This window comes from Apteryx mantelli, chromosome 2 (assembly GCF_036417845.1).
Source record: "Apteryx mantelli isolate bAptMan1 chromosome 2, bAptMan1.hap1, whole genome shotgun sequence".
NCBI classification, from domain to species: domain Eukaryota; kingdom Metazoa; phylum Chordata; class Aves; order Apterygiformes; family Apterygidae; genus Apteryx; species Apteryx mantelli.
The window spans coordinates 139,220,222-139,235,464 of NC_089979.1; the positions used below are offsets into that span (position 1 = coordinate 139,220,222).

Sequence of the window (15,243 nt, forward strand, 5' to 3'; positions counted from 1 at the left end):
TTTTTCCTTCCCTTAACAGTAGTAAAAACAAATAAAATGCCTACCTGTACACACCAAACTGTGACTTCAGCCTCATCTATGAATTCTTGCCAGCACTGTTCCTTGAGATGCATATATGTAAACAGAAATATAATTTGAATCCATGACCAGAATTTAGTTAACTGTTCTGAGAATGTATATTCACCATTTGTTGGCTCGCCAGTATTGACAGATAATGTTTAATGCACTGCATCAGAACCCCCCCCCCCAAGAAGCCCCCAAAACTCAGCCCAGACTAATTTATACCACCCGAACTCACAGAAAGAATATCAAATCTATGACAGAAAAACAAAGTAAGGGTGTCAAGTACCATATTGTATCTTGCTTTCATACTCTAGACCTGATTTGCTTAACAACTTTCTTCCTATGCCCCCATTGTGTCTGGGTGCTTGGAGCAGATGGCAGGTTTCATCTTTACCTGGGACTTTTCTGATTTGCACTGATTGCTGTCATAGCCTTAATTCTCTTTCATTGTGGCTACTCACTCTCAAGTACGTTTGACAACAGTAGTTACAAAGTGACAACTTAGAGATATTTCAAGGCTTGCTAGCAAATACAAAAATATGCATACCTAAAATGTGATTTAGAGACTGAAATCCTTTGTTCCCTCTCATCGTTCAACCAAAAGTGCAGATATGTATGTGGAAACCTTGAAGATATAGCTAATTCTACATACTTCAGGTTCAATCACATCATTCTATTGCTGTTACTTTAAACTTTTATCTACTGTTCCCTTGTTATACTTGTTTTGTGTTAATTTGATTGTAAATTCAAAGTAAGGGCTGTCTCTTCCGTGTGTACAATTTTACCAGAATGGCGAACTCCCTCCCTGGAAACCTGACTGTGATAGGATAATAAACAGTGATTAGCACAACTTTAAATACTCAATATCTATTATTCTTCCAAGAATTCTGGGAGGCGAGCTTGGTGGACTGCCCTAGTCACTGAGAGAGATTTTTCCCTGGACCAACCTCCTCTCCCATTCTTCTGATCTCAGGAGTTCACAGCATGACAGCATGACATAATATTCCAGAATAGTTGTCTCCAGCATTTCTAAAAGATGACAAGATCTGAAATTCTACAATACCCTTAAAAAGTGTGTAACTGTAACATATTGAACTGCTCTTGACACATTGCTGGACTCTTGATGAGTAACTGAAAGACCCTGCAATCCAGTGGGATAAGTTGCTCTGAGTTATGGCACCAAAGCTCTCCTGCAATGTGTAATAAGTGTTAGCTACTTAAGCAATGGGTTCACAACAGCCAGCGAGCCAAATGTGCAGCTGCCTGAAGTAGACCATAGGAAATGCCTAGGAGATGGTCTCTCTTCTCAAGGATGTCAGCTCCCATCTCCAGGGCCAGACGGGGGGAAAAAGTATTTCCACTCAAGATTCTCAGCCACAAAATCACTCATATAATTAAGTACCTAACTTCATCTCTTTTCATGGGGAATAACAAGACTAAAACACTCCTCCTATTCAGTATTGAAGAATAATAATGTTCAGTCCCAAACCTGCTCCATTTCAACCAGAGCGCAGAGCCTATATTATGTACACTCTCTTCTTGCCCTAACTGGATTTTTCTACAAGGATGAGTTTTTGCTGAAATCATTCTTGTCAAACAGGCTCAGTCAGGCACTGAGCTGCTAAAACTAGTTATTAGTCCCCAAAGCATAAACTACTAGTTATTTAATACTGGCCACATGACCCACTGGCAAAAAAAACCCCCAATATGTCCTGTGGAAAGCATGACTTCCAGGCTAGTCTGAAAATTTGAAAGAAAAATAAAGTTTTACCAGCTCAACGTTAGCTGCTATTTTAAGCATTTTGTCGCTATTGTCCTCAGAGCTCTGTATCAGTCCCTAAGAATGGAGGATTCTGCAGCTCCATTTGGTGAGTGGAAACTGGTGCCACAAGGTTTTGCTCAGAGGAGGAAAGAAAAAAAAAAATTAGCCAGCAGTTTTGTGACTGCCTGAAGTTGAATTTAATGAACTGCAGCAAAAGCTTTCTGCAACATTAGAAACAGAAGCTGGAGCTAAACCCTACATTTCTGCCTTAAATGGCTTCCACTTACTAGTTGATGAGCAAAACATTAGCAGCAGTCATTTGTTCAGTTTTACAGAAACATAAAATTAAGCTTTGCCAGAACAAGCAAGAAGTTAATTGCCAGTGTCAAACTGGCTCTCCAGTCTCATGCCACAATTATAGTGCTAAAGCAGCCAAAAGTCTAATCTCTTCAAAATTTCAGAATGGCAAAATGTTGTTTATGTTACAGATGATTACTATCCTCCACCTCTGTTGATGCATTCTCTTTGAAATTAGGTGGTCCTGAAGATTATAAGATTTCCATCTGCCACCTTGGATTAATGAAATTGCAGTAAAATGTATTTCTCCAGAGTACTTCATGGCCCTTGTCAAAAAAGCCTGACCACCACTTACTAAAGATGATTGTCTTTGTGTTAAACAAATTTTTAATAATGATGTGTAAAGCTTTCTATTATTATTTAAGGCTATCTATACCTACAATAGCACTATAGAGATACTAGTATTGTAGACTACTATAGCTAGTAGATAATAATGAGATAATATAAATAATAGCATTTAGCGTTATTTTATTTTGTTTTGCACAATCCTGTGCATTTCTTCATATTGCCATAGCCCTTCTGAAAAAAACACTGTACTTTTGTCCTGCTGTCATCAGCATACATATTTGACCGTCAGCCACACGTCTGAGTTGCATTCACTCATGTCTTGAAAGTCTTTTGACCCAGCTGCTAAGAGGAGCATCAGCAGCAGAGTACGAGCTGGGGTAGCAGGAGGAGTTCCTGTAAGTAGGAGAGCAGCTTTAGGAGGGCCTGAACAGTTTGTGCACCCAGACTCTTGAAACAATTTGCATTGGTTCTGCCTATGTGGCCATGGTGTGGTGACATTCAACAAAGCAAGTCAGCGTGGACCCAAGATCATGTACGCCAATCCTCAGTGTAAAGCTAGTCTGAAAGCCTCTATCCAGCACTGTGCAACACCCTGCAGGCACCCGCTCTCTCCTGAAGTCTTTGGGTGCCATTTTAAATTGACAAATAGAAGGCTCCCACATATAATTGGCTAGTTTCTTAAATAATAATAAGATGGTACCTGCATGAGAAAAGGGAATTTGGCTGAAGAGTGACCTTTCTCGATATCAGCATCAGATTTTGGATTTGGAACTGCTTTGTGGCATCTGGAGAGCATGCTGCCATAGCATACCAATTCTTGGAAATCAGAGTAGATCAAGATGATTTCTTAGTTTAAAAAATTTACATATAAACTCAGTCATAAATCACATGGCAAGTAGTAAGCTCTATACTTATTATATCTGCAGGACATGGTAAAACTGCGTGGACCATAAAGAAAAGAAAACAAAACAAAACAAAATATGCATTAAGAATGCTGGAGGCCAAGTTTGATGAACTATTTTGCTGAAAACAGTAGCTTGTTAAGACCACAATGACTGGCTGAGTGTGAGAGACTGCCAATGCATAACACAGAAAAAAACACTTTGGAAGTGTGTCTTTATGCTAGAACCAGAAGGACTTTTAAAGAATATCTTCTTGTTTGTTTAAATTCTGCATATACTAAATGATTATATATGAAGCAGAAGTCATGCCCTAGAAGGATGTTTTTTAAATGTATCTCTCTGAAAGATGCCTCAGAAACCACCCAATGACTGAGCTAATAGAAACAATAGCAGAGAGCTCTGTGTAGCTACAGAGAAAGAGGGTGGAGAACAGGAAAGAGTATGTTACCAGCTGATCCAGAAAGGCAGACTGAGTTCTGAGTATATATGCATGATGACTGGTAGGGCAGGAAACTACAGAACTCCTTTATGTTTGCATATGGAGGACAAAAATGAAAATGTGATGATAGTGATGCCAGAGACAGGGCAAATGTCAGATGTGACCAGCTGGAGCCAATAGGGCACAAGGAGGATTAGAGCATTTAATATCCCTGCTTTCGCTTCCCTGTTCAGTTAACCAGAATGCACCTGAGAACTGCTGCTAACACTGTGGTCCTCACCCCTTCTGTCTATTCTGATCCTAAAAGATCAGAATAGCTCCAAACACAGCAAGAGGGAAAAGTTGTTTCTCCTAAATCTCCACCCAAAACCAAAAACAAAACACCTAACAAATGCACAGTTGTATCTTTCCACCTTTGGGATACCATATGGATACTATGTGGAGAAGAGTGTAATGAAAGAAAAAAAGAATTCAACAAGGTCATTACACACAGGAGATATTTAAAGCATTTATATAAGCAATGCCTTTATCCAGATCAAGATGGCAGATGAGGTGTCACAAGGATAACCAACTGAACTAATCATCTTGTGCACTTAACATACCAATGATCTGGAAAAATGTTAATAAGGACACAGAACTTGCTAATGATAAAATAAAATATTGAGTGAGCAGATGTGGAGAGCCCACTGGCTAACTGAAAAAAAGTAGTAAAATTCTGAGCAAAAAAAATTCTGAACAAAAAAGTGGCAGGAATGAATAAAATATTGCTAGAATTCACTGTAAAACACTGCAAGATAGCAGTGGGGGACAAATAACAGCAAGGCAAAATATGTCATAAAGCAATGAGCCACAACAAAACTTAGCATGATCAAAGACATAACACCAGAGCAGGCGCTGTGAGGCTTTTCTCCCTCAAGAGTAGAGCAGAATTATTCCAAAATAACTTACATTTGCAATAGTAAATAGTTAAATAGTGCCCTGAACTATAGTTCACCAAAGAACTGGTGAACACGGGACAGCCTAAGCAAGGAATTACTAGTACAGCATCTCTTCTTAAGAAATAACTCAATGGCAAATGACATTAATCAGCAGGAAATTTGTAATGATTGTTCAAAGAGCATCAAAAAAATGTAAACTTTTTATAACATCAAGGGTGGTATTTTTTTCTCACATATACATTTCCAAGTTGAGTATCATTTGGCTCAGGCCTTCATGGGCCAGACCAGTTGTTATATATTAGCCACTGTATCTGGCAGACTTAGGTGGCTTTTTCTTCCATGAAGGGGACCAATTTGTTTTGAACTTATGTCACCTCTGCACCCACTGCTCTTCCAATGGTTCCAGGATGCTTGAGTAAGAAGCAGATCCAAGGTACAGTCTACAGTGGGTACCGCTGCTGTAAGTTCGTAAGAGGCAAGAAAGAAACAAAGTGCCCGGCAGACAACTTTTTCCTCAGAGCACAATTCTTCCTCAGGCAACAAGGGCAGGTTAGTACATAGGTAAGTACCTGAAATGTGCCTGCCCACCAATAGCAGGGTTGAAAGAGTCTTTTAAGCTGGAGACAGCTGAACAAAATTCTTTCAAAAGGAGGATTCGAAGGAATGGGAATGCAATGATGAGGTGAAATAAGACTAAAATTAAATTCCAGCACATTCAGATATTCAACGTACCTTGAGAACAAAGCAAGCAAAAGCATGTAACTGAAGTGCATGAAGAAAATAAAAGGTTCAGATAAATGACCTTGAAAATTCATCAGGGAACACTTCAGCTTGTATTTTCATGATTTCTAAGACCAAAGCACACTCTCTCCAGAAAAGTAGTAGAAGTCCCATCTGGTGAATCATTCAAAACAAACTGCCTATAGCAATGGAATTGCTGAGACAAGCAATTCTGCTGGTAAGGGGAAAGCACCCATATCTCCATAGTTAGGGAGTGCTGTTCTGGTGACAGCACAGGTAGAGATGCCTACGGTTAAGACTGTGCAATATTTACAGTTACAACAAGTAGTGTCATTTACTTCTAGTTCATTAATCTTTATGTAATTTAATTTTTTGAAAGCTTCAGCTAAAATTGGATATTATATGTTGATTTTCTCATTTAAAAAAATCCGGCAATCGTTTTATTAAGAAATGTTACAGTTTCTTTGCTTTGGAAGAGAGCTCAAACTGGGTAACTGTGAGAAGGTTTTTCTGATGTCAAAAACAGCTCTTCTCCAATTTTTCATATCAGAACAAACAACAAAGCTATCAAAAATCTCCAATTCCCACTTGTCCTGTAGAGACTTCTTAGAAGATTTGAAAGCTAAACTCCCCAGAGAAGTCTTTGTCATGGTGCATTAAGGAGTGGGCAGAAGATTACGGGGACATATGGACAAGGGGAAAGATAAATTAGAGAGGAGGATGGGGATGAATATTGAGAAGCAGAAGCAGAAAAGTGAATTGCAACAATCCACTGTTCAGAGTGAAGGAAGGTTGGACTCTGTGAGAAAAAAATACCAGGTGATCATATAACTAACAGCACTGTAAGACATACATATTTTTCACTCAGTACATGACTGTATGTTATTCAGACACTGAGACAGATAGTGTTTTGGGATTCATATAAGACTTAATGGGGTTAACAAATAACCCAAATGAGTTTTGGTTCATAGCTTCTAATACTTCCAGGCACAAATATGGGCAACATCACCATTTTTCACATGTACAAGTAGGGCAGGATGGGCTCCTGGGGTCTGGAAAATATTCAAAATTATGATAAAAAACACTGAATTAATCAATCATCAGACAAGGGAAAGAAAAGACCCTCTTACTACAAGTAGTGATCTCTAAGGGAAAAAACATTAAAGTACAGAGAAGAAAATAAAATCATGTTGTCATCTACTTTTCCATATTTTCAAAGCCAACATGTGTCTCAGTAAAGGCTCTCTCCCTCACAGCTTATCAATATCTGGTATATCATGCACTAGCATCACATTGTCATTTTCCTCATCTCTCTAGCACATTTCTTTAGACATGAGCTTGGTACCAAAGCAAAAAAAAAAACACATCTAAGCTGTGAAAAATTAATCCTTGAATGCAGAAGACCAAGGGACCTTGTTAACCACAGTGCCAAGTGTCTAGTCAGACAGAGGACTGCAGAGGAGACAGCAAGAGCCCTGCATCAAAAAGCAGATGCATTTCTAGCCCAGGGTGCAATTGGGCAACAGAGGAATGAGGGATCAAAGCTGTAAACTGCCCAAATTTTAGTTTTTCAAATGTTACGCACTGTTTATCAATTGTTCATTTGGAGTGTGAGTCCACACAGCCTTTACATTTGATCAATTGCCAGGTTTTCAATTGCCTAGAAAGATCAACTTCTCTCCTACACTACTTGTCTAATAGAAGCATATTTATTCACTACTTGTAACGTGCATTTAAAATATAATGAAAACACAACCCAGAGATATTATCTTCTAAGCTATAGATTTTTAGGTACCAAATGAAATAAGTTTGTGAAATAACTGCTTTGCATCACCAAAGATTTTGGACTTCAGATTTGTAAGATTTGCTTGCTGAGAATTAAATGCAGCCCAGGTTGGCATCGCCACATCAGTACATCAAATTAAGCTGACTTTTCAAATGAGCTTCTAACTTGTTGGCTAAAAAGGGGAAAAAAATGGCACGACCTCACCACATAATACTTCCCTTGTTGCTAGTCTGCATCCAGGCGATTTTACCTCATGGCGTATACTGCCATGTTAGATGACTTAATAGTAGCTCCTTTGGATTAGCTTCACTTTCCTGGCATTTCTAGATTATAATTAGAATGGGCTATTTAACACACTGTACAGTGGTTTCATGACAAACATATGTGGGACTTCTGGGATGGAGAGGCTGATGCATTAATAAGTATGCTAACAAATTCAGCCAATATGTTGTTAGTTTTCCAATCATAGACTCTTATCTTCATTTGAGAAGGCAATTTGAATTTGCTTTAGACTTCAGTAGAGGAGGATGTAGCTAAAGCTGAATGACTTCTCTAGCAAAGCAAATATTTACTTCATGATCTTTCATTAGCAAATGTTTGAGGCCTGTTTCTCTTTTTTATCTCCTCCACAGAAAGGCACTATAATGCTGCAAGATGAAATGTAAAAATGCTAGGTTTGGTTTCACCCCCAGACCACCTATAACAGTGGCCTGTGTGACTTCCCCAGAACTTTCTTCAGGACTCTTGATTCTCATGCTTTTGTCCTCAGTGCAAAGTAAATAGTATCTTAAGGTAAAATAAAGTCTGGATCATACAGAATAAACCCATATAATTTGGTTTCTCAGAGCAAGGCATCCCTGAGTATTCTTGTGGATGAAACTTTTCAATATTCCTTTGCACTTCCATCCAAGACTCAAAAAACAGTACCTCCTGTTACAGACCCTGGTTCTACACCTAAACTTTAGAGAATCTAGTTGTCTTTTACCTATACTGCCTTGCTGCTTTCATCCCCAGAGACTTGCTGGAGTGACTGCTGGCCAGCTGTGGCTGTGCCAGCTCCCTGAGCGGAGAACTCCAAGCCCTTTTTTTTACTATGCAAATGTGCTCCTGACTGGGGACTGGCATTTCCCTATAACGTCCTGCTCTTAATTACTACTAGGGTTTTTTTTATTTGTTTTTGTTCCACCTCCCTCCTGCAGTTTTTAGTCATTTTATCTCCCTTCTGGGGAAATGCATTCCAACAAAATGCCTGAAAGCCCTTGTAGGGCCAGAATTTGTCTGAAGATTGGGGGAAAATCCCCCCAAAAGCAGTAGCCTATGCAGGACAATGTTATTTTGACACCGTCTAGTATTCAGTACTATATCATCTTAATTCTTCTACCTCACTACCTCATAGTTGAGGTTGGAACATCATTTGGTAATGCAGGCGCCTTCTGGCCCTTGAAATAAACATTTCAGTGGAGCCACTACTCTTTTAGTAATTAGCTTCACCTATTCCTAGGCGGCATATACCATATAATCAGTGAACCTACTTGTTGGCTTAATTTGATCTTCCAGATAAACATAAGCTTATCAAGGCTTAATTTCAGTAGTTTCTAACCTGCATTTTGTTTCGTTGCTTAATTAAGCAATGGTTTTGTTGCTTAATTTGTTGTGTTATATAAGCAATATTTACTACTGATTCAACTGCCTTTTAGAATTTAATAACTTAGTAGGATCAGTCTCCGGGTTACAGTCAATAATCACTTATCAGTAAGTTAAGGACACGGAACCACACCAGTGATTAGCAATAAAAGCAATTCATAGTTTTTGTTACAAGGACAAGCCCAACCAACATACAGCTATGATCTGACAAAAGACAGAAAAATGTTACAAATAATCAACCATCAGCCTTGCCTCAATAACAGAGGGCAGACATCACATTATGATGATGAAACAAGAGAGCTCGTCTTCTTACACTAACCCTCAAACTCTTTTATGCCCTGTCTGCTCACAAGTTATAACTTTACATCAAATGTAAATGGAAAATATGGTAATTTACTATGAAAATTCCTAAAATGCACTTGTTGTTAAATCTTCTACTATGGATTACATTCTTCAGCACTTTCTCCTATTCCTAACAAAATCCATTAAAAAATCAGTAAAATATATGGTTGGAAATGAAAATGATTCAGTGTCATCTTGTCTGTACCTTTAAAACAAATTATCACGTGCTTACAATAGAGTATTCTCTAAAACAGGACTTCAGGCTTGATGGCTTTTTATATTACCATGTAGCTATAGTTCTATGCCTTTAACAGTGGTTGTCTATAACACGAAAATCCTATCTCCTAATTATTCCAGACTAAATCCTATCTCCTAATTCCTATAGTTATTCCAGATTGTGCAGGAAATTCTGAAATGTTTTAGAAACCAAAGTGGTGGGGGAATGCTTCCTAAAATATTGTAGATGTATTAAAACACCATTCCAGCAGTGGTATTTCTCTTCCAGTGAGTCTTTATTTCATAGGGATGAGTAGCCTTAAGGGGAATATGCATTTTCACTCCAATCTAATATTTTTTATCTTTCTGCTTAGACCTTTCAAGCTCCTGACACTTTTATCTGACCATTTCTCAGGACCTAACAAGCAAGAGCAGAATCTGATTTTTCAGTGATGCTAATAACACACAACTGCTTTTAACAACAGTTGCTTTGATAAACATGATAAATAATAACACGATAAATGAAGATACTTGTTTCCGATTGTACTGTCCACGTGGAATTTCCCTGTATTTGGGCAAGCAGAGGGCAAAGAAATAACAATTGGGCACAAGGGTAAGATCTAAACCCAAGTGATACAGAGAATAACTGCAGAAGCCTGCAGAAAATAAAACTGCAGTCACAACATATTGGAACAATTTATAAGATATCATATAGGTAGGAAAAGGGTAAAAATACTAGGGGAAAACAACTTTGCTTATTAGCTCAGCAGAGGTCTGGAGCAGCAGCATAAATATACTGGAAGCATACAATAGCTAATGACTTAAAAGGTGAAAAAGATGCCAGCTTTACTCACTGAATTAAGGATGAAAAGAACTCGCTGTTCAGACTGACTCCTGTTAAACTAGCAGTCAAGACACACAGGTAACCACAGAAACTTTAGAAAACCTTCTAGCCCTAAAGTCACTAATTATTGCAGAATACAAGTGATATTGCCTGGTTACATGGCTGAGTTACAGAAATCACCAAAGCAAAGGTTGGGAAGAGCTTAGATGATTCAGGAGATCAGTTGATACATGATAGAAAAAAATGAAACAATGTACAATCAACTTGTTCACAATATCTGCTTTGATCTTACAGTACGCACTAGGAACTGCAGTTCCAGTGAATACCATACTATGAGTTGCAATCAATAGTTGTATGAGATCCTGCAGCAGTGGCAAGAAAAAACAGTCAAGCACAGAGCCTGATACAGAAGCTCTCAAAACCACATGTCCTTCTTGTGCAGCACTGATGACTGTTCAAGAAGGAACAACACAAAGCAGTAAGAAACCAGAGTGCGCACAGAACATGGACAGACTGGTGCAAAAAACACAACCCTCCTCCCAGAGGCAATACCAGAGAATTTCAGATCATCATTTGCAATTACAACACAGACTCCACAGAGAATTCTATGATATCTTGACAACTGTTTAATTTAGAAGGCAATAAATGAAGCATTTATTTCATTTGTGAGGGGAGAAATAGGCCTTAAAATCGAGGTCATAGAGGATCTGCTATGTCTGATTTCACACCACCATTAGTTGTAATTTTTAAAAGACTTAGAAAGTATGGAACACATCCTTTCTGACTCTAAAAACATATACGGTGAATATCTTTGTTCCTCTGCTCATTCATATGGGAAAGGCACACCAGCTATGTACAGCATGCATTCACACCACCTTGTAAACTGAAGTGGCCGTGCACTGAAAGGCAGGGATGGCTCACCCCGTGCAATCAGTACTCTCCCAGGCAAGGCTAGGCATAAGCAGAGGCATAGCACAGCCACTCCACAGCAGTATGGCAAAGCCTTTTGTTTCTTGAAACTTTTTTCTGGAGGTGGTGGTGGTGGTGGTGAAAGTAGAAGGAAGAGAGAAGACAGTGCAGCTCTGTGCATGCAAGATGTGCCATGTTACTTGCTCTCCGGCTGGAGAAGATGCCTTAATCACCGTCCATCATTAGTACAGGTTGATCCCTCAGATCCACACAGGAGCTCCAGAGGATGCTGTTATTGACTCAGGTACTCTGAGATGTGCAGATACTCTTCCAGATGTCACTGTGATACCTAAAAGTCTGCAAGACATTAGCCAAAGAAAATCTGTAAATCTCCTCTTAGATCTTATATATAAGATGTTCTATATTACTGACTGACATTTTCACAATAAGATATTTGTACTTTTATGTGCTTCTTCAAGCATGTAAAATATGAAATTTCTTAGGATCCTTTTAAACAGTTCAGAGAACCCCTTCTAGTACACCCCTTTTACAATGCAGAAAGATCTTGAATACTACAGGTAAATAGGTAGTCAGGCCTTTCTTGCTACTGTGAAGTTAATAAGCCCAGTTATTAAAATATGGTTGATTGACTTCTCTATGTTCTTTCCTTTTATAAAGAACAAAGGCACAACAGTTTCAAACATTTTCCCTTTTTTCATTAAAGCCCCCTGCAGTTTGAGGTAAAAGCAATTTAATAAAGCCTCCTTCTGATGTTTACAGCTCTAAAAAAGAAGAAAGAAGAAACTTCAGAAAAGTTTACTAGACCACTAAAAGGTATTAGGGGCATATTTTTCCTGTCACGTTTATGATGTCTACTAGCCACTTTTACTTTTGCCTCAGACCAATTAGCCAAAAAGAGACCTATCGCTGAACAAACTGAACCAGAATAACTTCATCATTTAATAAGAATAGCACCTTTTCAAACCTCACCATCTGACTTCAATTTCTCTGAATCAAAGTGGGACATCAAAGATGTTAGATGAAGTGCAAAGATTGTTAACTGCTGAAAAAAGTGATGGTCCAACAAAAAAGCTTAATCGAACAGAGGTGCAAATGAAAGCACTGAATCTTTAGCAGAGCTTTTAATATAATGATAACGCTTTATACATCAAAACATGAATTGTTGAAAAATTTTGCAGAATTTTCTAGGTGGTAACTATTACAGTGTTTGCACTACTAGAAAATTTACTTGTAATTTATAACTTATCTGCACGTTTATATATATCTTAATCTGCACTATATATATGTTTTTAGACACTGGAACCACTAGCATATTAAAACGTCTTTGTACAAAACCCTGGAGGCAGAAGAAAAGTGTTTTTTCAGAAACTTTTCTGTATATATAAGCTGATTTTGGTCTTTATTTCTCCAAAATCTAGTGCTAGGGGACTAGATCTGGGAACTATATTAATAATAGCATTAATAAATAATAAAAGGTTATATGAGCAATTGCAAATAACGTACCAGGCAGCTGAGCGTGTTACTAATGAGGCAAGACTTATCCAGCCCCAAGACATTGGGTTGATTTTGAGCATGTAAGGCCTGAACTGGGGTATCTAAATGACAATACATTTTCAAAGGCATTTACTTCTCCTTTAAATACCTAGTCATAACAGCCAGATTTACACTTTAACAGAGTAATGTGCAATATGGAGGAGTCCCTAAGTGGTAGCCTGGTGTTTCACTCCTCTACCTGTCATTTTAGGGGCCTGTAAAAGTAGCTGCACCCTTCCTGCTCCTCTGGGAAGGCTGCTAGACATTTGGTGGAGTGACAGGAAGATCATTATTCATTTTATTCATATTACCAGTGAGGAGCTCTGCCTGCTCGAACAGTCAGCTTTCTCTCGTCTTATGAATTAAATAGTCTCTCTTTTGGAAATAAAATTGCAACTTCTATCAAGCAAAGTATCATTGCATCTCACTACCCATGTTAAGCAGAGCGTAACTCAGAGTGGAAGCCCGCAATGAGCAGGCTGGATTCATTCAGAAGCTTCCCATGTACCTAATTAAAAGACAAGAAGAAGAAGCGACCTAATCTCCCCTCCCTTGGAAAAGCTGCTGACTTGTAAGGTGACTACTGTGCTGTGATAGCAGCCCTGGAAGGAAACATTTTCTAAAGGGTCTGGGCAGCAGCCCTTTAAACCTGCCTTTTGCCAGAGGTTAGACCTAGAAAAGCCAGCAGCAGAGAAACACATATGGGAAAATCATGTTGATACCTTATTTGGAAAACTACCTCCTGCCATATTTTTGCATACAAAATTCACAATTATTAACACTCTCATCAGAGTTTTCATTACTCTTTCTTCCTGCTGGCATTACTGCAGCAACACAACTGTGATTTCCAATGCCTTCCTCAATAACAGATGGGTAGGCGACCTCCTGTACTGAATGCATGAATAACAAGCAAGGCATGCGTTTGGAGAAAAACCACACAATCAAACCGCCTCTCCTGTTCGCTGCTTCATTCTGGTGACCATGCTATTCCCTCTTTATAAGACTGTGTTCAAAGGCTTTCTCTGCAGGGGTCACCATGGAATTAAATTACTTCTCTACTTTTGATTGACTGCAAAGCAGCTGTCAAACAACTGAAGTGTCTCCAATCTCCCTCACAAATTACAGTAAATAGCTGCTAAGGTAAACTTTGCCAAGCTAGTTATGCCTAGCAGCACTGCCACTGCCACGTGCAATTGGCTTAAATAGGGAGAGAGAAAAGGCTTTGGCAGTAGGTAATAAAACCGAGAGACAAAGCCCATAAGACTCTAGCTTGTGTGAGCTTCTGCGTTTCGAGAAGGGAAAACGGTGAAAAATGAGAACTGAAGCAAATACGGGGCAAAGAAAATAGGCCAGCATTTGGTTTTGAAGTTGTGTCACAGGGCCTCGGTGTCTGAATAATATTGAGGTTTCCATTATGAAAACACCTTGGCTGTGCCAGGAAAATATTTTCCCTGTATCCATCATCAAATCTGGGGCGATGGCTATTTTGGAGAGGATAAAATGATAGTCTAATTGTTTTCCTGAGAGAGGGACCCCTCCAGTCTGACCAGCCCTCCCCACCTAACCGCAAAATCTTGCTCCCTGAGCCTTAGACTAAATGGCAAGCCGAAGGCCTGGCGAGAAGAGGACACAGCCTTCCTCCAGCTTGCTAGGAGCAGCCACCTGGTCCCCTGCTGTACAGTATGTTTTTCTGGGGACCCAAATGTTAGTCTACTCTTTCCTAAGCCACCTGGGTAAGTGGAAGTGTCTTGCTGACACATCGGACCCACCACCAAGCCCCACAAGGAAGGGAGGGTGTGAATGTAATGCCTCACGGCAGCCTGGTCAGCTGTTCCTGCCAGCCCCCTGGGGCTGTGGAAAGGGTGGTGGGGCATGCTTGGCACTTACACAAACAAAACTGGTTATTTAGGTCTTGATCTGGTCTCTTGGCCAACAAAAGAGCAATTAAAAAAAGAGAGGGAGAGGCTGTGTTTGTCATACTTTCTTGGCTTAGAAAGTGTTATTTCTCCAAGATGGGGAAGCTAACGTCCCCTTACTGCCTTGGAAATGGCCTCAGCGGTGGTAAGATGAAAATCTTATGATGCTAACTGTAGAAGATAAGATGAAGGAAAAAAAAAGTCACAGAGGGGGAAAAAACAGAAAGAAATATAACAGGGTATCAGCTAGAAAATTTATAATGAGAGGGCTGATTTTGCTTTTTTTTTTTTTTTTTTGACATTAAGCAAATCTTGTCACTTTTAAAACACTGTCAGTTTTTGGTACACCCGATGTACCATTGCCTCAAGGAAAACTATCTACAGTGATAGCAAATGCTGCCAGCAAAATAATCACAAATCAGCCTTTTACAAAGGAGAAATATGCAGGAGAGGCCGTGTGGTCCCACGCTAGGGGCTGTGCTGCTTGCTAACGTGTGGGAGCAAAAGGCACCTCTTTTCCCACAAGGTGGCACTCCTGTCAA

At 39.2% G+C, this 15,243-nt stretch overlaps 1 long non-coding RNA gene across 1 annotated transcript in view; it reads right to left on the reverse strand.

Moving 5' to 3' along the window:
* Window positions 1-1,892: 1,892 nt before the first annotated feature.
* Window positions 1,893-15,243, reverse strand: part of LOC106483413 (uncharacterized) — a 37,641-nt gene continuing 24,290 nt past the window's right edge. The window contains exons 3-4 of the long non-coding RNA XR_001292384.1: window positions 11,432-11,588; window positions 1,893-1,961 (exon numbers count right to left, since the gene is read on the reverse strand). This is a non-coding gene — a long non-coding RNA (uncharacterized lncRNA). The remainder of the gene's footprint in view (window positions 1,962-11,431; window positions 11,589-15,243) is intronic.